General features: G+C 41.1%; 1 protein-coding gene and 1 pseudogene across 1 annotated transcript in view; both read left to right on the forward strand.

Moving 5' to 3' along the window:
• Nucleotides 1–16,650, forward strand: part of TRAP1 (TNF receptor associated protein 1) — a 950,501-nt gene that overhangs the window by 895,012 nt on the left and 38,839 nt on the right. The window lies entirely within an intron of this gene.
• Nucleotides 13,687–13,890, forward strand: LOC122817423 (annotated as a pseudogene).

The following is a 16,650-nucleotide window of genomic DNA, read 5'->3' on the forward strand; positions in this document are numbered from 1 at the left end:
GTGGGAGGCAGATTCCCCATAAAGACTGTCACGAGCACTGTTTGTTTTGTTTAGGTGCTTCTCCCGACCATATGTCCTGCACTATTTGACAGGCTTTTGTTCCACAGATTGTATGTAGTCACTTTTCATCCCTCACTATCTGTCTATAAGACCACCATCTAAAACTTTTAATGAAAGACCCTATGGAGGGTACTTCCCAGATTGAGGGTCAGCCGTGTTCGAAGAAGGCGGCCAAAAACTTCAGGTCCAATTCTTCAGCTGTCCCTCCTCCACAGGGTCAATGTTAGCATTTTGGGGGCCCCCAACAAATGTCAACTTGGGGGATCCCTAGGGACTTTCAAACTAAGTAACACCCTGTCACTTCCGCTAAGCAACATTTTAGTTCATGTGCAACCTTTTAGAAGTAGTATGCACAGACTTGACCTGTAGCTATGATGTCTTGCATTACAACAGGCCTATGTACCATACTGTGTTGGCCCATCTACCAAAGGGACATTCACAGTTACAGGCATTTAGTTGCAGCAAGTAATCAGTACAACTGTGTGTACAGGGCTGGACTTAGGTGAGATAGTGCCCTAGGCACTGCCTACTGTTTCAGTCCTCAACACGCACATACACACACATCCTCCAGTGCTCTCCCTACCACACACATTACTTTTTTCTTCTTTTTCTCACATTTTGGCTTCAGCTTTTTCAAGAAGCTATAACTTTCTATATGTTCTCATGAGAATTTTTAAGTTTTTTTTTCCTTTTACACAGCCTTTTCATCCAATGATAACTTGAACAGAAATTATTATTAAGGAAAGAAATTAATTTTGTTGTTCAACCTTTGTTTTTCTTGCATCATTTCAAACGCACCTTCCCTAATCCAGACAGTGCACTAATAATCATTTAGGAAATATCTCAATTAAGCCAGTGCCTCCTGAAGCCATAGATGTTACAGATTTAAAGCATTTCCCAACCTTGTAATCGAATGGTGGATTAAACAAGGCGGGGAGGGGTCACTGATGGTGTCAGCCAGCACTGTTGATTTTAGATGGGGAGGTTGCACAAATCCAGTGTAAGATTGATTGTTAATATGTTTATTATTTATGATTGAGTGTTAATATGTTTATTATTTATGGTTGGGAAGGTGAACAGTTGAATGAAACCAAAGAGGTTAATTGATAGGGATGGCGGGTTGAAGTTAATAATGAAGTAGTCTATGTTAGTCACTTAGTATGATGGTTTCATTTTGTATATCGTGTGAGGTCCAGTCTAGGATTTCTAAAAAGAATGGGGCATTACCACCAGGAGGAGCATATAACTATGATACATATGCTCTTGTGTTTGTTGAGGTGCAGAACTGAAGTAATTATTTCAGCATTGTTGAAACTGGGTAGTAGATTAGGGTAGTTGGTGAAGTTCAGGGTGTTACTGTAGAAGATGGCTACTCTTCCAGTTTTTTTATGTTTATAATTTCTTATATTATACCCTGGGGAGAGGATATCTTCATCTTTGGTGTTAGTTTTTAGCCAGGTTTCAGTAGCAATATGTATGTCAGGGTGTGTGCTGCTATGCATGTATGTAGGTCAGGGAATTTGCTTTAAATACTTATGAAATTAAGATGCATGGGAAGCAGATTGTTAAGTGTAGTAGGAGGTGGCTGGTATAGGGTGGATGTGGTAATAGTGTAGTCTTGGAGCCTGGTTTGGTGACGAGGTCCAGGGTTGGGATGGATGTCCTTCAAGGACAAAAGTGATGGAGGAGTGGTTGTGGTAAGACCATTTTGCTGTGCTTGTTTTTGAGCTTTTGGTTCTCCATGCTGGGTTGTTGTATGTTTCTTTGATATGTGTGTATTTGATGAAGGATTGGGATGAGACCGGTTACAAGCTAGGAGATGTAGAGTAAGAGTAAGTTGAGGTTAAGGGTAGATGATGTGAGCAGGGCTTGGCAGTGACTCTAGGAGTTAATGCAAGCAAGCAGGGTTGGAAGAAGTATGTTGGACATTTAGTGGATTAACATGTTAAAAAGTTAGATGGAGTGTTGGGAGTAAGAAAAATGTGATTAATGTGCAAGGTAAAGTGTTAGTGAGTGTGGAAGTGAGGTAATCAGTAGTGAGCAGATTGGCATAACAGTGATTAAAGTGTGGTGTTTTGTATGTTATAAGTGTAGTGTGTGTGTGTGTGTGTGTGTGTGTGTGTGTGTGTGTGTGTGTGTGTGTGAGTGTGTGAGTGAGAGAGAGAGAAAGAGTGAGTAGGAATTGTGGGTAGAGCAAGGAATACACCTGCCAAGCAGGAGTAGCAACAGCTAAAGTGATGCCAATGTAACAAAAAACAATCTGTAAGCCCTTGGATGGGCTGTGTGAAACCTGAAACAGTAGAGAAAGTTAAGTGATTAGCTTTACTTCACTTGAAATGTGACAAATGTGCATTCCCTTGCTGATGACTCTGTGGGCATTCATCAGTGTGTAGTACTTAATAAGTGAAGCTTAACACTTCCAGACCTGAGGCTATAGCAACTGATGCTGCTTTGAGAGTAGCTTCACTGTCTATTGTTCCTCATCACAACAAATTCCACTTCATAAATTTTCTTTTTTTTTTGTCCAATATTTTACAAAGGATGCAGCAAATAACTATTTAGACCAAGTTTTCCTCTTTAAATAACATTTACTAACGATCTAGTACTCTGTATGGATGATTGATAGAGCTTTCAAACCAGCTAAAGTTATAATATTGCACACTCATTCTACTGACCTCTCAGTATTTTAACCTCATCCAGTTGTTCAAATTTTACAATTTGCAGAGGTATGGAGCTCCATAACTTGACCACCAGCTAGTAGATTCTCTTAATTTCAGCTTTGAATTTGCTTAATTCAGTTTGTATGTTGTGCCCTGTCCCAAAATTTGTCCTTGAAGCTCCCCTCTATTTAGTCTGAACATTGTATCTTTTTTATGTTTGGGAGATCTAGTATTCATTGATAACCTTCCCATCCAATAAAACCTCCTCAGTCTCAACTCTCAAGCCATAACATACCCTGAATGTTCTTACATATGTATATATGTGTGTGTGTGTGTGTGTGTGTGTGTGTGTGTGTGCATATATATATTTTTTTTTTTTTTTTTTTTTTTTTGCTGTATTGCAAATAAATATTTCACTCATGGAGGGGTGTTAATGTAGTGATGTTATTTGTTCTCTAAGAATAAAGTGCTTATTTTCATCTTTGTGCAGATTTCTTGTGCTCAGAGACTGACAGGTATGTGCTAGAGAACGTAGGTCAGGTCCCACAAGCACTTCCTTGTAAAAAAAAATAAATAAAAAAAAAAAGGACAACTTACTTCCCTGGTTGCTGCAACCAATCAGGTATCTGCTTCACTGAAGCAGACCTGATTGAGTGCAGCTTACAGGCAAGCAAATAAAAAAAGAGAGAGAGAGAAAAGTTTGTGATTCGCCAATCGATGACGTCATGTCACATATCTGTGCAGATATCCACAAGGTGCCAAAACCGAATAGAAAAGGTAGAGAGACCTGCAGCTGCTGCATGGGGGCCCTCATTCTCGGGAAGATAATCAGGGGCTCCCCATGGCCCCGGGTTTGGTGGGTGCCAATGCTGGCTATGCTCCTCCACCAGGTGTCTCTCTCAAGGCTGGTGAAAGCCCGGAGGATTGTCTGATGCTTGGGTTGGATTCCTCTGCTGCAACCAGTTCAGAGGCTGGCATGGATCTGGCTGCTTGCATGTCCTCAGAGGCCTTAAAGATGTCTGTTTTGGACATTCAGGGGGAACCGTGACCAGTTATCACCAAAGTGCCTTGGGGGGGGGGGGGGTTCCTCAGGTACTGGTAAGAGAGGAATTCCCAACTACAATTATTGAGTGTAGGCCGATGTTGGAAGCTTCTGCATTTTATAAGGCAGATGTCTCTGTAAAAAAGAAGCAAAATACAAAACATATTTCTTCTGCTCCTAAATACCTTTACTTCTGCCAGAAGGGTGGCTGAGCTTCAAGCCCTTATGGCTGTTCCTCCTTTTTTAGTTTTTTATAAGGACAGAGTGTCTCTTTGTACATTACTTCTTATATGTCCAAGTTGGTGAATGAGTCATCTCTTAATCAGTGTATTAATTTTCCCACTTTTTTCTGTAATCTGCTAGTGAGAAAGTGTTGCACACTTTGGATGTGCATAGGCAACTCAGATTTTATTTGGACAAAACTAAAGTTTTTGGAAAATCTGATCAGCTTTTTGTTTCTTTTCATCCTAGATCATTAAGTTTAGCAGTTTCCAAGCAGACTATTTCCTCTTGGATTTCTGTAGCCTTTTTTGTTATTCTTATGGTAAGAGCCTTCCTTCTGTGGTTAAGGATCACTCCACTAGGGCTGTGGCTTCTTCTGGTGCTTTTTTCAAATGTTTGGATACTGATGCTATCCTTGAGGCAGCTACCTGGTTTTCAGTGCATACCTTTATCAAGCATTACAAGTGGATATCATACCCAGTACTAGAGCTGGTTTTGCTAGGGCCATTCTTCATGGGTTCCTAGAAGGCTGTGATGGCTCTTCCTCCTCCCTGTCTTCTTCCTGAGCATTGGCACTGTCCCTCATGTTATGAGTACTGCAACAGTAAAATGGAAGGGCATAGTACAGTTGTGTAAAATCTTACCCAACAGTAGATGTCCTTCTCGTCACTGTTACAGTATTCACTCCCTCTCTTCTCCCCCTGGTCTTTTGTCCCTCTGGATGTGTGTGTTACCCTTTGGTGTCCTAGGGTTAGTGTTCCTCCTGGAGCTCTCAGTTCTGAGGATGATACATCCGGCCGTCATCTTTATGCCCTTCACCTTGTGCAGGGAGCATATGTGTGACATGTGGTGTATCGTTAACAACCTAAAGGCTTTGGTGTACTTGCTGGACATCGGATCATTGTTGGCAGTGGATCCCTCATGTTAAGAATACTGCAAAGGTGAAGAGAGGGACATATACTGTTATGGTAAGATTTCACACAATTGTATTTTGTACTTCTTGCTGTGGTTAAGCAAACCCCGGTGTAGATGGATTGCAAACACATTTGTCTTTTGCCATTAGGTGACCAACAACATGTTGAAAAAAGCTGCTGTCAAATGCCACTCCATCAGGAGTGCATCTGCTTTCACTACCACCTTCTGCTGCCACCTGGTCATCATGTCACATTGTCACCAGGCATTATTTTGAGGGCCATTATTCCAGAAATCTAACCTCCTACTTCAGGATTTTGTATAATGAGCCCTTGCCTCTTGGCCTTTCTTTCACTTTGGTTTCTCTGGGAGGTTTATTCTATATTGCTTGACATTATTTCTAGAAGTCAAGTTATTTACAGCAAGGGGCCTTCAAAGTCAAATAAAACAGATAGGAGCACAATACGAGTTGATTTTCAATAAGATTATTTTTTGAATGCTTCCATGTACGTGAATAGCCTTTCTGTTCATCTTTGGTGAATGAACATTCCTAAAAGTCATGCAGGTGTGTGATTTTCTATTCTTGTTTGTCTTTTAAGTGTGCTCGTTCATTGAATTGGGGTTGGACTGGGGCTGCAGTGGCTGGGCATGCCTTCCTAGTGCAGTACAAGAAACCATGACATGCATTATCAAGTGGCACACTCTTTGCTGAGCAGGGTAGTCAGTATTTTTAGAACTTTTCTGAGCTGCTTGTGACCATCAGAAGAGGGCTTTTAGCAGTTGCTTACTCAAGGGGTCTTCTTGCAGGATTGCTGTGACGAGTATAATACAGTTGTGGGAAAAAGACACCATAGCAAAAGATAATTCACTCCATTTCATTATATCTGTGATATATAACATTTGGATAATGGCACCTGAAGGCAGCAGTCCATTGTCATACAGACAAATATGACAGTGAACAGAGTCCCTCTCTGTAGTCTGTGTTAGCCAGGTCCCAGTACAGCTAGAACTGCCACTCCTGCAGAGTGTAGGGGGGGGGGGGGGCTGAACTTTTGGATTATAGTGCCAAGAACTGCAGGCGTCTGGCTTGTAACTGCCATTCAGGAATATAACTTTAAGTAACCCCCCCTTTCTTTGTTCTCCCAGGCAGCTTACCACCAGTGCCTACATATGATGACCAAGCAGATATTGCCCCTCTCATAACCAGGCTCTAATAGGACTGATAGGTAAAGCACCCACCAGTGTTAATGCCACCCTGCAATCATAGCCCTTCATTTTGCTGGTCCTTGCAGTGCAGTGCACTGGATAGGGTGATTTGGCACCTCACTCCCACTCAGTGTTCAACTAAGCAACCTTCAGCATAAAATAAACAAAACAAACCAACATGAAGCAATCAACATAGATTTGGGGGGGGGGGTGGAACGAAGGAGCTCTTGGGTAGACAGTAATGGGGTGAGTATCTCACACAACTGTACTGTATTATTTCTCTATTCCTGCCTCTCCAATGCATAATATTTGGGTAGAATACCAAGACACAGTGTACAGGGTGGAGTAGACATCTTCAGCATAGCTTAACATACCTGTGGTGCTTAATAAACATGTGAAAAAGCCTGGGACTTGTCTTGCAAGTCTCCCTTCTGAAATCCCTTAAAAACCTACAGAAGTGTCTGAATGGGTTGTAATAATGTAGACTTGCTTAACAACCTAGCTATTCATAAGAAACTTTCTGGACATGTTTTTGTCCTGTTAGTATAAATTCTAAGCAGTTTCCTGGGATCCACACATTGGAACAGCTGCTCCCCTGTATTCTGAGGTTAGTCATAGAATTGCAAAGGCTAAACCTTTCATTCCAAGCACTCTCCAGTATCTTTTATAGGAATATGAGAGAGACTGGTTTTAATGCTACCATGCCCTTATAAAGTGCGCAAGAATGCAGCTTTCTAGGGCAAGAAATTCAGATCAGCTCTGCCAGTTGCCTCAGAAGGGAAATTAGTCAGCCAAATTAGCAAAACTCTAAAGTTATTAACTTCCTCTTTGATTTTTTTTTTCTGGAACAGTTTAATTCTAGAAGAGAAGCTGGAGGGTGCTGTCCACAGTAAGAAGAATGAAACAACTGAGCAATATAACTAAGCAGCAGAGCAGGACAAATTCTGTCTTGGAACTGTGCCAGATGCCTCTAGTCTGTAAGCTTTTCTGCCTGTCCTGAGGCTAACCCTTTTTTTTCTGGTAACACGGTGTAAAGTTCGCCCTTAGACAAATTAGGCTTCCCGAAAGGCCATCACAGGGAACACTGGTACGTTATGAAGCCTTTTCCATGGGAATGAGCCATCAGCAGATGTTCACCCTTCCTGTCCCCAATTTTCAGAATGTACCAGATAATCCAGAGTGAACTAAGCCCCTCCCACAACCTAGAATGTCAGCTTGATGCACATTTAAATGAAAGAGCAGCTGAAGCCTTTTTTTTTACAAAAAGTGATCTGTTGTCAGTCCGTCTATCCACTGGCTTCCCTCTAGGCATCAGACTGAATTTTGCCCATATGGGGAACTTTTTTTGCATTTTGTATGTTGTTAAATAATTGGCCTCCGTAGAGAATTTCTTACTGTTTTCTAAAATTTTTGGATTGAAAAATTTGAAATCTTCCATTAATGTTCTAAAGTTTATATCACTAGCAAAGTTAACTAGAAAGTATACTTACTTAAGGAAGATTCTACTAAAATATTTTTATTTGCAGTGTTTTTTTTTTTTTATTTGTTTATATGTTATTTTATTTTATTTATTTTTGCTTGGAAGAGGAGAAAGTCAAGTTTCCTTTTTAATTTCTCCAAATCATTTGGATTTCTAATACCATGATTGGAATGGACACCATTCCCAAGTCAAAGTACAATTAAAGTTCATGATATTAGTATTGTTTCACTCTTTGTCAGCCAAAGGTGCTCTTCGCATCACCCGCAATGTGCCCAGTAATGACTCTTCATGCAGGTCGTATAGAGTTGTATGTTTTGGTAGCATATCTAAGTACGATTGTAGACTCTCTTTTTATAAGACCCATTGCTCCTACTACTATTGGAAGTATTTGGGTATCTTTCTTCCACATTGCTCTCATTTCTGCTTGCAAATCCTGATATTTTATGACTTTGTGCCTCTCTGTACGCAGGACACTGTAGTCACTGGGTGTGGAAATTTCAATGATCAGTGCTACTTTTGCCTTTTTCTTGGACTATTATATCTGGTTTTCTACCATCTATATTTTGAACTGTTGGTAATGGATGATCCCATGTGATGTAGACTTCCATCATTTTCTATGATGCTTTGTGGCTCGTTTCCAGTGTTTTTCAGCCACTTTGCACAATTCCCAGTGAGCAAACTGAGCAGTGTGTGATGTTCAAAAATATAATGGTCCTTTAGCAGGTGAAATCTTTGATGGCCTACTTAGACCAGAGGAATCTTAAAGGCTTGGTGCAGGCATCAGCTGGATGCCCTCATCAGCTGCCTGAAGCCAAAAAAATCCCAGAGAGAAGAGCAGCATAAAAGAAACATGGAATGGACAAAAGGTTGATCAGTAATGAACTTGCAGATATGGAACATGGGATCTTTATGACCCACCATTCCAGGCAAGGCCAGGGAACAAGGATCTGTTGAGGTTTTCCATTGTGTGACATGCTCTCCATGTACAGTAATAGTTTTGGACTGGTCACTGCAGGCATACTCGCTTTGGTAAAATTTGAATTTTGTAGAATCACAAGCTTCTCCTCCTTTTTACAGTGCAGTGATTCAGATTTCATTACTACTGTCATCACGGAAATTCTAAATCTCTCTGCTCAAATTGTGTCAGATTTTGTGATGAAAATTGCCTTTCGTGACAGATAAGTCACTACTTTCAGCCATATAATACTCTAATACACTTTAACCATTCCTACAATAAATTAATAATTTCAGTGTTTTTTTCTTAAAACAGTTTCTTTGTTAGATTAGTCGTTTTGAAATGTTTGTATCTGTACCACCACCACCTTTCATTTTGTACCATTTCCCATCCAGACGTTTTTTTCTTCCCTGCTTTAAACAACAGCATCACTGACTCATTGTAGTTTAAAATTTTCCCTTAATTTTTTGTCTTAGATATTTTTCAAGTTCATCTGTTTTGCTTTGTTATTGTATATAGTTAGACCTCTCCAGGCCTGCAGTTCGTAGGCATTAGATATTGTTGATATTTGATGACTGTTGTTTTTGTGTTTAAATCACAGTTTTGTTACCTTGCCAGTGACCAATTCTTTTGTTTTTTTTCCTAATACTACATCTTGTTGTTCTAATGGATAAAGAAAAAAGTTTTTGAGTTTAAAACATGTAAAGAGTGTGGTCCCCAAGTTCTTGGATTCTAGGATCCTCATGATCTTCTCTTCAGAACATTAGTTATCAGATTTTTTTCATTCCAAGCCAGCTTCAGCTATGTCCTTTAGATCCCCCAGGAGTAACCCTAGATTAAAAAGTAGACCACTTGGTTAGAAAGACTCTGTGAAAGCACTTACCTGTTCAATTAAAGTTTTGTTATTCTTTATACACTTTAAACCGTCTTTGCAGCCGTGTTTGGAAGGAGTTTTATTTCTTGTAGTCCTACATTGTCTTTGGGTTAGTAGACCATGCTGTTGGTCTTTTTATAGGGTCAACTGGAAGTAGGTTTCATCTCCCTGCCTTCTATTTTGAGGCAGCTGCAGGCGAGCCTGCACCATCTGTATTCATGGCTTCTACTTGGGCCCAGCATCGGCACCAGGAGTATAGGGGAAATAATTGGAATTGTGCTGTTGTTCTTCAGCACAAACAGTGACCTTCTCCACACTGCCAATCCCCTCGATACAGGTAAGATCACAGCCAGTTACTGTCAGTGATTCCCACTAGGCCCAATGTTGTTGGCATTCATTCTTCAGTACCGAGGACAACCCCACTCCCTTTGGGACCATTCTCTGTGTCATTGTTAGCTTTTGATGCTTAATTGCCAAAACCCTGCTCTTCTGTTGCACCGTGGTCTTGATGATGGGTATTGTTGGAGACAAGAGACCTGTGTCAACAATTTTTGGGGGGGAAATCTCTTGCTTTCTGTGGACTCAAATTTGACAGTTTTGATGACAGTGGCTGAGTTAGGTGCTGTGGTGCCAGGAAGAAGTTCTGTTATTTTGGCATTGGGGAGGACCAGTTCAGGTCAACAGTCCCCATGCATAACACTCGCTGTATTGCCTTCGGTTAGCATTGTTCCTCCTAACAGAACCAAGGACTAGAAGACGCCTTGGTACCCAGACAGTAAGGAGGTGACCACTCACCTGAACCCTCAGATGAACCCTGAGAGCAGAAAGAGTGTGTGCATGAGGAAGCAGTTGAACTCCCCTACTGAGTCCGACACAGCTGATAAGAATCTTGACAAAGGTAAAGTTTCTCCCCACTGCCTCCAGAAGGCACTAAATTTGGTGAAATCCATGACATGAAGTGGAGAACATTTAGAGCCACTTACCCCACTTAAGGAAAATATCCTTCAGGGGGTGTTTCAGTCCTCCACTTCAGCAGTCTGAGTAGTTTCACCACTGATAAGATGGTGGATCTGGTTTGTTAATTTGCATGGAAGGAGCCCTACATAGTTAAACCAATCAAATGAAAGCTGGAAAGCAGATTCCCAAGGACAGGCCATTTTTGAGAAAGGGACCATTTGTTCTTTTGTTGTCTTAGATGCCACAAGAAAAAGCATCCCTGATGATGTTCAGGCTATTCATACCATGGATAAGAAATCCAGAATGAGAAACCTGTTGAGTATGTGTGTTTATGTATCATGTACATTTGCAGTATGCTTCTTGAACTACTTGATGCTTATGATTAGGCTGCAGAAGGAGTTGGCAGACAAGGCCCTTGAATCCCTCGGAGGATAACCAAAAATAGTTGGAATCCCAGTGCAGCTGTGAAAGTCATGGTGTGTATTAAGTTGTTTCATAATACAGCAGATGGAGCAGCAGGAATGTCTGAGTCTAGCATAGTAATGAGAAGGCAGGCTGAGATAAGGTTGTCTGGATTTACAAGGCATGTCTGCTGTAGAGTGAAAAGAGGGCAAGTTCATCACTGCTGTTGGAGTAAGGTTCTCAGCCCCATAAAGATCCTTCTCAAGGAATCAAAAGGGAGCAGAGAACCTTTGGTTTTGTAAATCCCATCAGTTCCCATATAACCAGCAAGGAAACAAACTATGGATGTGGTGGATTCTCCAGGGGACTTTCACCCCAGAGGCAGATGTTGTCCACAAAACAAAGGATTCTGCAATCCTTGCCAGGAAATATACAACATAACCTGTAAAGCCCTAACTGCCCACTTATGGAACCGTTTGGAGGTTGAATTTCCCTGTACACACAAAATAGTTGGCTTTAGCTCAAGACAATTAGATCAGAGAAGTTATATTCAGTAGCTACTGAATACTCATTTTGCAGACAATCTATGCTGTCCTCTCTGAGACACACCCCCCATCAAGAAGAAAAGTTTGCATTACAAAAGGTAACAAACCATGTAGAAAACAGTAATCTTTGTGGTCTCACCATACCAGAAAGAATCTGTTATATTCAAGATTCTTTCTGGTACCCAGGGAGTTGAAACACTGTTGACCAGTATTGGATCTCAGTAGTTTAAAACAGTTTGTAAAGAAACAAAAACTTAACGGATGATTGTGGTGCTGTCAGTCATAATTTGTCTTCAAGAAGGAGATTGGCTGTACTGTACTGTTTGAACCTTCAAGACACCTACCTGCACATAAAAAGGCCAAGGTGTCGAGGAGTTCCCACACGTCTGGGTGGGAGTAGGTCACTACCAATTCAGAGCCAGACTTAGTATAGCTGCCAGGTTGTTTTCAAAGTGGATAGTTCCACTGCAGGACTTCTCTGACTGCTCAAAGCAAGGTAAGACTCACTGTAACTATGAGCAAGGTAAGACTCACTGTAACTATGCTTGTCCTTAGGAATATCCACAAACCTACAGAAATCCAACTTAGAGCCAATTCAGTAATTAACCTTCTTAGGATGCCACCTGACACTACAACCATGACTGCATTCCTTCCTATTTACTAGGTCATAGCAGTGCAGGACAACATCAGATCTTTGCTCAACCAGCCAAAACCCACAGCAGCCTTAATTCTGAAACCATTAGGACTAATGGCAGCTTTGATGAAAATTGGCAAGATTCTATAAGGGAATATTTCAGTGGACTGTCAAAGTCTGGCTTTCTCAGTTTCAGGATCCAAAGCACTATACTTTGTCATTGTTCAACTCTTACAAAAAGTCTTCTTTGGTGGCTTCAACCATTTAAATGGGCCAACATTCCCTTCCCATCCCGATGACCACAGTTGCCATGAACATGTCTTAATTGGGTTGATGGGATACTTTGTGGGGCAGATGGTTTGGGTGTGTGAAATCAACAGGAGATCCATGTGTGTCAACATATTAGAAATAACAGTGGTTTCTTCCCCAGGGTGCAATAGCCATCCACTGAGATGACATGGCAATGGTGTGGTACATCTACAAGCAAGAAGGAGTCTGATCCAACCCACTTTGTTGAGAAGCAGTGAGAGCATGGGAATGGACTGTCATATCAAAGTTCTTCTAATATCAACACACATCTCGGGACAAGCCCATTCGTGAGCAAGTAAATTGTGCAGATGTCTTTTAATGCCTCACAAGTAGTCTTTAAGGATGTATGTGGTAAACAAAATGTTTTATTGTTGGGGTAAACCTTGACACAACCTCTTTACCTCACTGTCCAGCATCAAATGCAGCAACATCTTTTCCCTGATCCCTTCTCAGGTTTAAACTCTCAGAGACACTGTGATCCTTCCTTGGCCCCAGTTCTCCTTTTTGTCTTCCTTCCCCTGCTCCTAGTAATGAAATTCATATGTAAAGCAAAACTGTGCAGAGGCAAAGTCATTCTCATAGTTCCATTTTTTCTCTTAGCACTGTTTTGGCCCCAACAGATATGGTTTCTTTACTTTGACCTCATTTTACAATAACGTCCCCTCTTTCTGTCATCTTATCTGAGACTCTTATTGCATCTGTCTGGCAAGCCTAACCCAGACATTCACCCCTCAAACTTAATGTCATGTTTATTTTACTACTATGGGCAGAGACCCATATTACCTGCCTTCCTGGGTGATTTAGTTCTAGCTTCACCAAAACCCTCTACCAGGAAAGTTTATAAAGACAAATGGTTCAAATTCTACTCTTGAGCTATGCAGCAAGGAGTAGACCCCTTTAATGGCTCCAGTCACTGCCAAGCTCCTATTTATTAGCTGACTTGTTTGACCAGGGATCATGTTTCTCTACCATCATATTGCATATTGTTGCCATTTCTGCTTGCCATCATGAAATTAACTATTCTCTTCCTTGACTTCTCAGCATTTATGCAAAGTCTTTTGAGGATGTCTCCCTTTCCAGACCAAGTTGTAAAGACCTGGTCACTCTTTTTTTATTTTAAACAAGAAACATCTTCATTAAATTATCATGCATTTATGTAAATGAAAATAAACCATATTGACACAATCTCAATTGCAAACATTATACATTACAAACCATGCCAACACAACTGCAGCTGCAAACATTCACTTATATCCAGTCTTTGTTAGTCAGCCATTTCATAGCTTATTCAGTTCCTGCCTTCTTTTAAACCTCATTCCTCCTCCCCATGTATTGATCCCACATTGCCCATTTTTTCCTATGTAATTTGCTCCTACCCTTTTCTAAAGTTCCCAATTCCAGTTGTTTTATCTCTGTTACTATTTTCGCATCGCTTTTCGGCCTTTTGGCTAAGATCAAGTGTAGTATCTGTTACTGTGTTTGCTACTTCTAGTAAAATTGGTTTAGACTTTGATTTCCATTTTCTAGTAATTGCTTTTTTGGCAGACATCATAATTAGACTCAGCAAGGCCATACTATGTCTAGGCAATTCTGATTTTGTATAAAATAACAACCAAAGCCAGTGAAAGAGATCCAAACTTTAATGTAAAATATACAAAAACCAATGCAAGCTCCAGCACCTTGGCCAAAAAGGCCTTTCGAGAGTCAAAAAGCATAACAGTAGCAAACAATTAAATACACGACTGCATTAAAAAATCCACCAATAAAAATAATTCAGTTAAACAATTAAATAAAAAAAAAAACATTCAAGCAAAATAAAAAATTCAGTTCAAGAACCCTGTACTTTATAAAAACACTTTCCAATTGCATTCTAAATTTAGGCCATTAGGGGTCAGAGTACCATATTTTAAAATAAACTCTGTTTAAAAAGTAGCTTCTATTTTAAGTCACTGTCCATAAAAACTTTTATCTTTTCTAATATGGTAGGTACCCTGAAGAAGTTTTTCATTCCCAATATGGTACAAAGAAGAATGCATGGCAATATATCTCTCAGATGTTCTAAAAGCCTGGTTCTAAATGCTCCTTTTGTTTCTCCTATGTAAAAAAAAAAAAAAAAAAAAGATTACATGGGCACTTGAGGGCATATACTACCCCTTCTGTACTACAACTATACAACTCCTTAGATGTATAAATCACATCATTAATTCTGTCAAAAAACTGAGCTATATGTACACAAGAACAATGCTTACAGGGAATGGTACCAACTTCTCCCACACCCATGCTCCTATATAGAACCGGTGTGGTATAATAACTATGAACCAACATATCTTTCACATTATAGGTTCATAGGTTAGTACTGGGCTATCTGCCCGAAGGCATATATTAGCCCAGCCACGTTGTGCGGTATTCACCGCCCCTTTAGTAGTTCCCTAGACCCTTGTACTAGCAGCTAGTACCCTTGGCCCCTATCTAGTAGTGCTGTTGGTATGATCCCCGGTGTGAACTTTGTTACCCATCCACTCATCAAGGTTCGTCTTGAAGAGTGATAGTGAGGGGCTCTGTCTTATGTACATCGGGACCCTGTTCCATAGTAAGGGAAGTCTCTGCGAAGGGAATCTATCCCTCCAGCATGTTCTATTCATTGTTGTGTTGAGGTTTATATCCCTAGAGTGTGTAGCTCGAGTAGATTTGGTTTTGCTAAGATGGAGCATGTTCAACAATTCTGGGTTGGACATGGCTCTGTACATTAGACAGAGATCGCCTCTGAGAAAGCGGTATGCAACAGAGAACAGTCTTAGCTTTTTCAATCGTGCTGCATAGGGCAACTGTTTGAGGCCAGTAATCCTCTTGGTTAGGTACCTCTGTGATCTCTCCAGCTGCTGGAGATGTCTAGCCAGGTACATTCCAGTTGGTGCATTGCACTCAATAATGGGTCTGATGAGGGAAGAGTAGAGGGGCACCATTACATCCTTAGATCTTGATGCAAACCCTTTCATGATCAGATGGGTCACATAGAAGGATTTTCTAACCACTTTGGCAACATGGTTATCAAAGGAAAGCTGGCTATCTACTTGGGTCCCTAGATCCCTTATTTCTTCTTCAGATTTCAGGGGATTATCTCCTATGTTGTAGTTTGCGGGTACTCTGTTTTTTCCAAAGGGGATTACTACGCATTTTTTGCATTTAGCTTGAGACCATGGCTTTGACACCATGCATCAGTCTCATTTAGGCCCTTCTGGAGGATCTCCATGTCGGCCGGAGACTCTATTATAGCACTCAGTTTGCAGTCATCCGCAAACTTAGTCAGCCACAGCCCTTCCGTGCTTGCCTGTACTTCTGAGAAGTGTATGCCAAACAGGAGGGGCCCCAGGACAGAGCCCTGAGGCACACCACTCGTTACTGGTCTGGATTCGGACATAGATCCCGCTACTCTTACTTTATGGGATCTGTCTGAGAGCCAGTTTGCGATCCATCTTTTGACGTAATGGTTTATGCCCAGGCTGGTGAGCTTATTAGTAACACCTGAATGGGGAATGGTGTCAAATGCTTTAGCAAGGTCAAGGTAAGCCGTGTGTACCTCCTGTCCCTTATCTATAGCCTGAGTAACTGTCTCAAAGAAATCCACCAGGTTCAGGAGGCATGATCTGCCCTTGAAGCCGATCTGTGTGGGGTCCAGCGACTGGAGGTTCCCAATCTCTCCATTTATGAGTTCCATAATGATTCACTCCATAGCCTTACAGATCAGACTGGTCAGGCTTATTAGTCGGTAGTTCCCAGGGTCAGTTGTGGCCCCACCCTTGTGTAGCGGGAACACTGTTGCCATGCGCCATTCTATGGGCACATATCCTGTGGAGAGGCTGAGACTGAACAGGGTATTAAGATGCGGGGTTAATTCCTTTTGGAGACGCGTATGACACAGCCTGGGACACCATCTGGTCCTATGGAGGCAGTGTTTTTAGCTTTAGATAGAGCCTTGTTAACCAACATATCAGTAATAATTGGACTTGCACAATCCCCTGGAATGGTAATAGGCCCTGTAGGTGGTGGTGGGAGGGGGGATTTGCACTGAACCTGTCAGCCAAGATGTTGGCAATGTCAGAAGGGTCAGTGCATTTTGTTCCATTTTGTACTAGCTCAGAACAGACCTGAGCATTGCCATTTAGGTTTTTGACGTAGCCATGGAAGGCCTTATGGTTATCCTTGGCATTCTTGGCAACTTTCTTTTCAAAATTAGCTTTAGTTGACTTGATGAGGGCCCTCAGTTTCTTACTAATGCTGATCAGGGATGATTTTTTTACTTGAGATTTGGCCTTTTTTTATATAAGTCTCCTTTTATTATAAAGTTTGCTTATGGCTGGTGTCCACCAGACTGGTTTCGTCTTGCTTGAGGAA

Source organism: Protopterus annectens, chromosome 12.part0 (genome assembly GCF_019279795.1).
Source record: "Protopterus annectens isolate FY-2018-M chromosome 12.part0, PAN1.0, whole genome shotgun sequence".
NCBI lineage: Eukaryota > Metazoa > Chordata > Ceratodontiformes > Protopteridae > Protopterus > Protopterus annectens.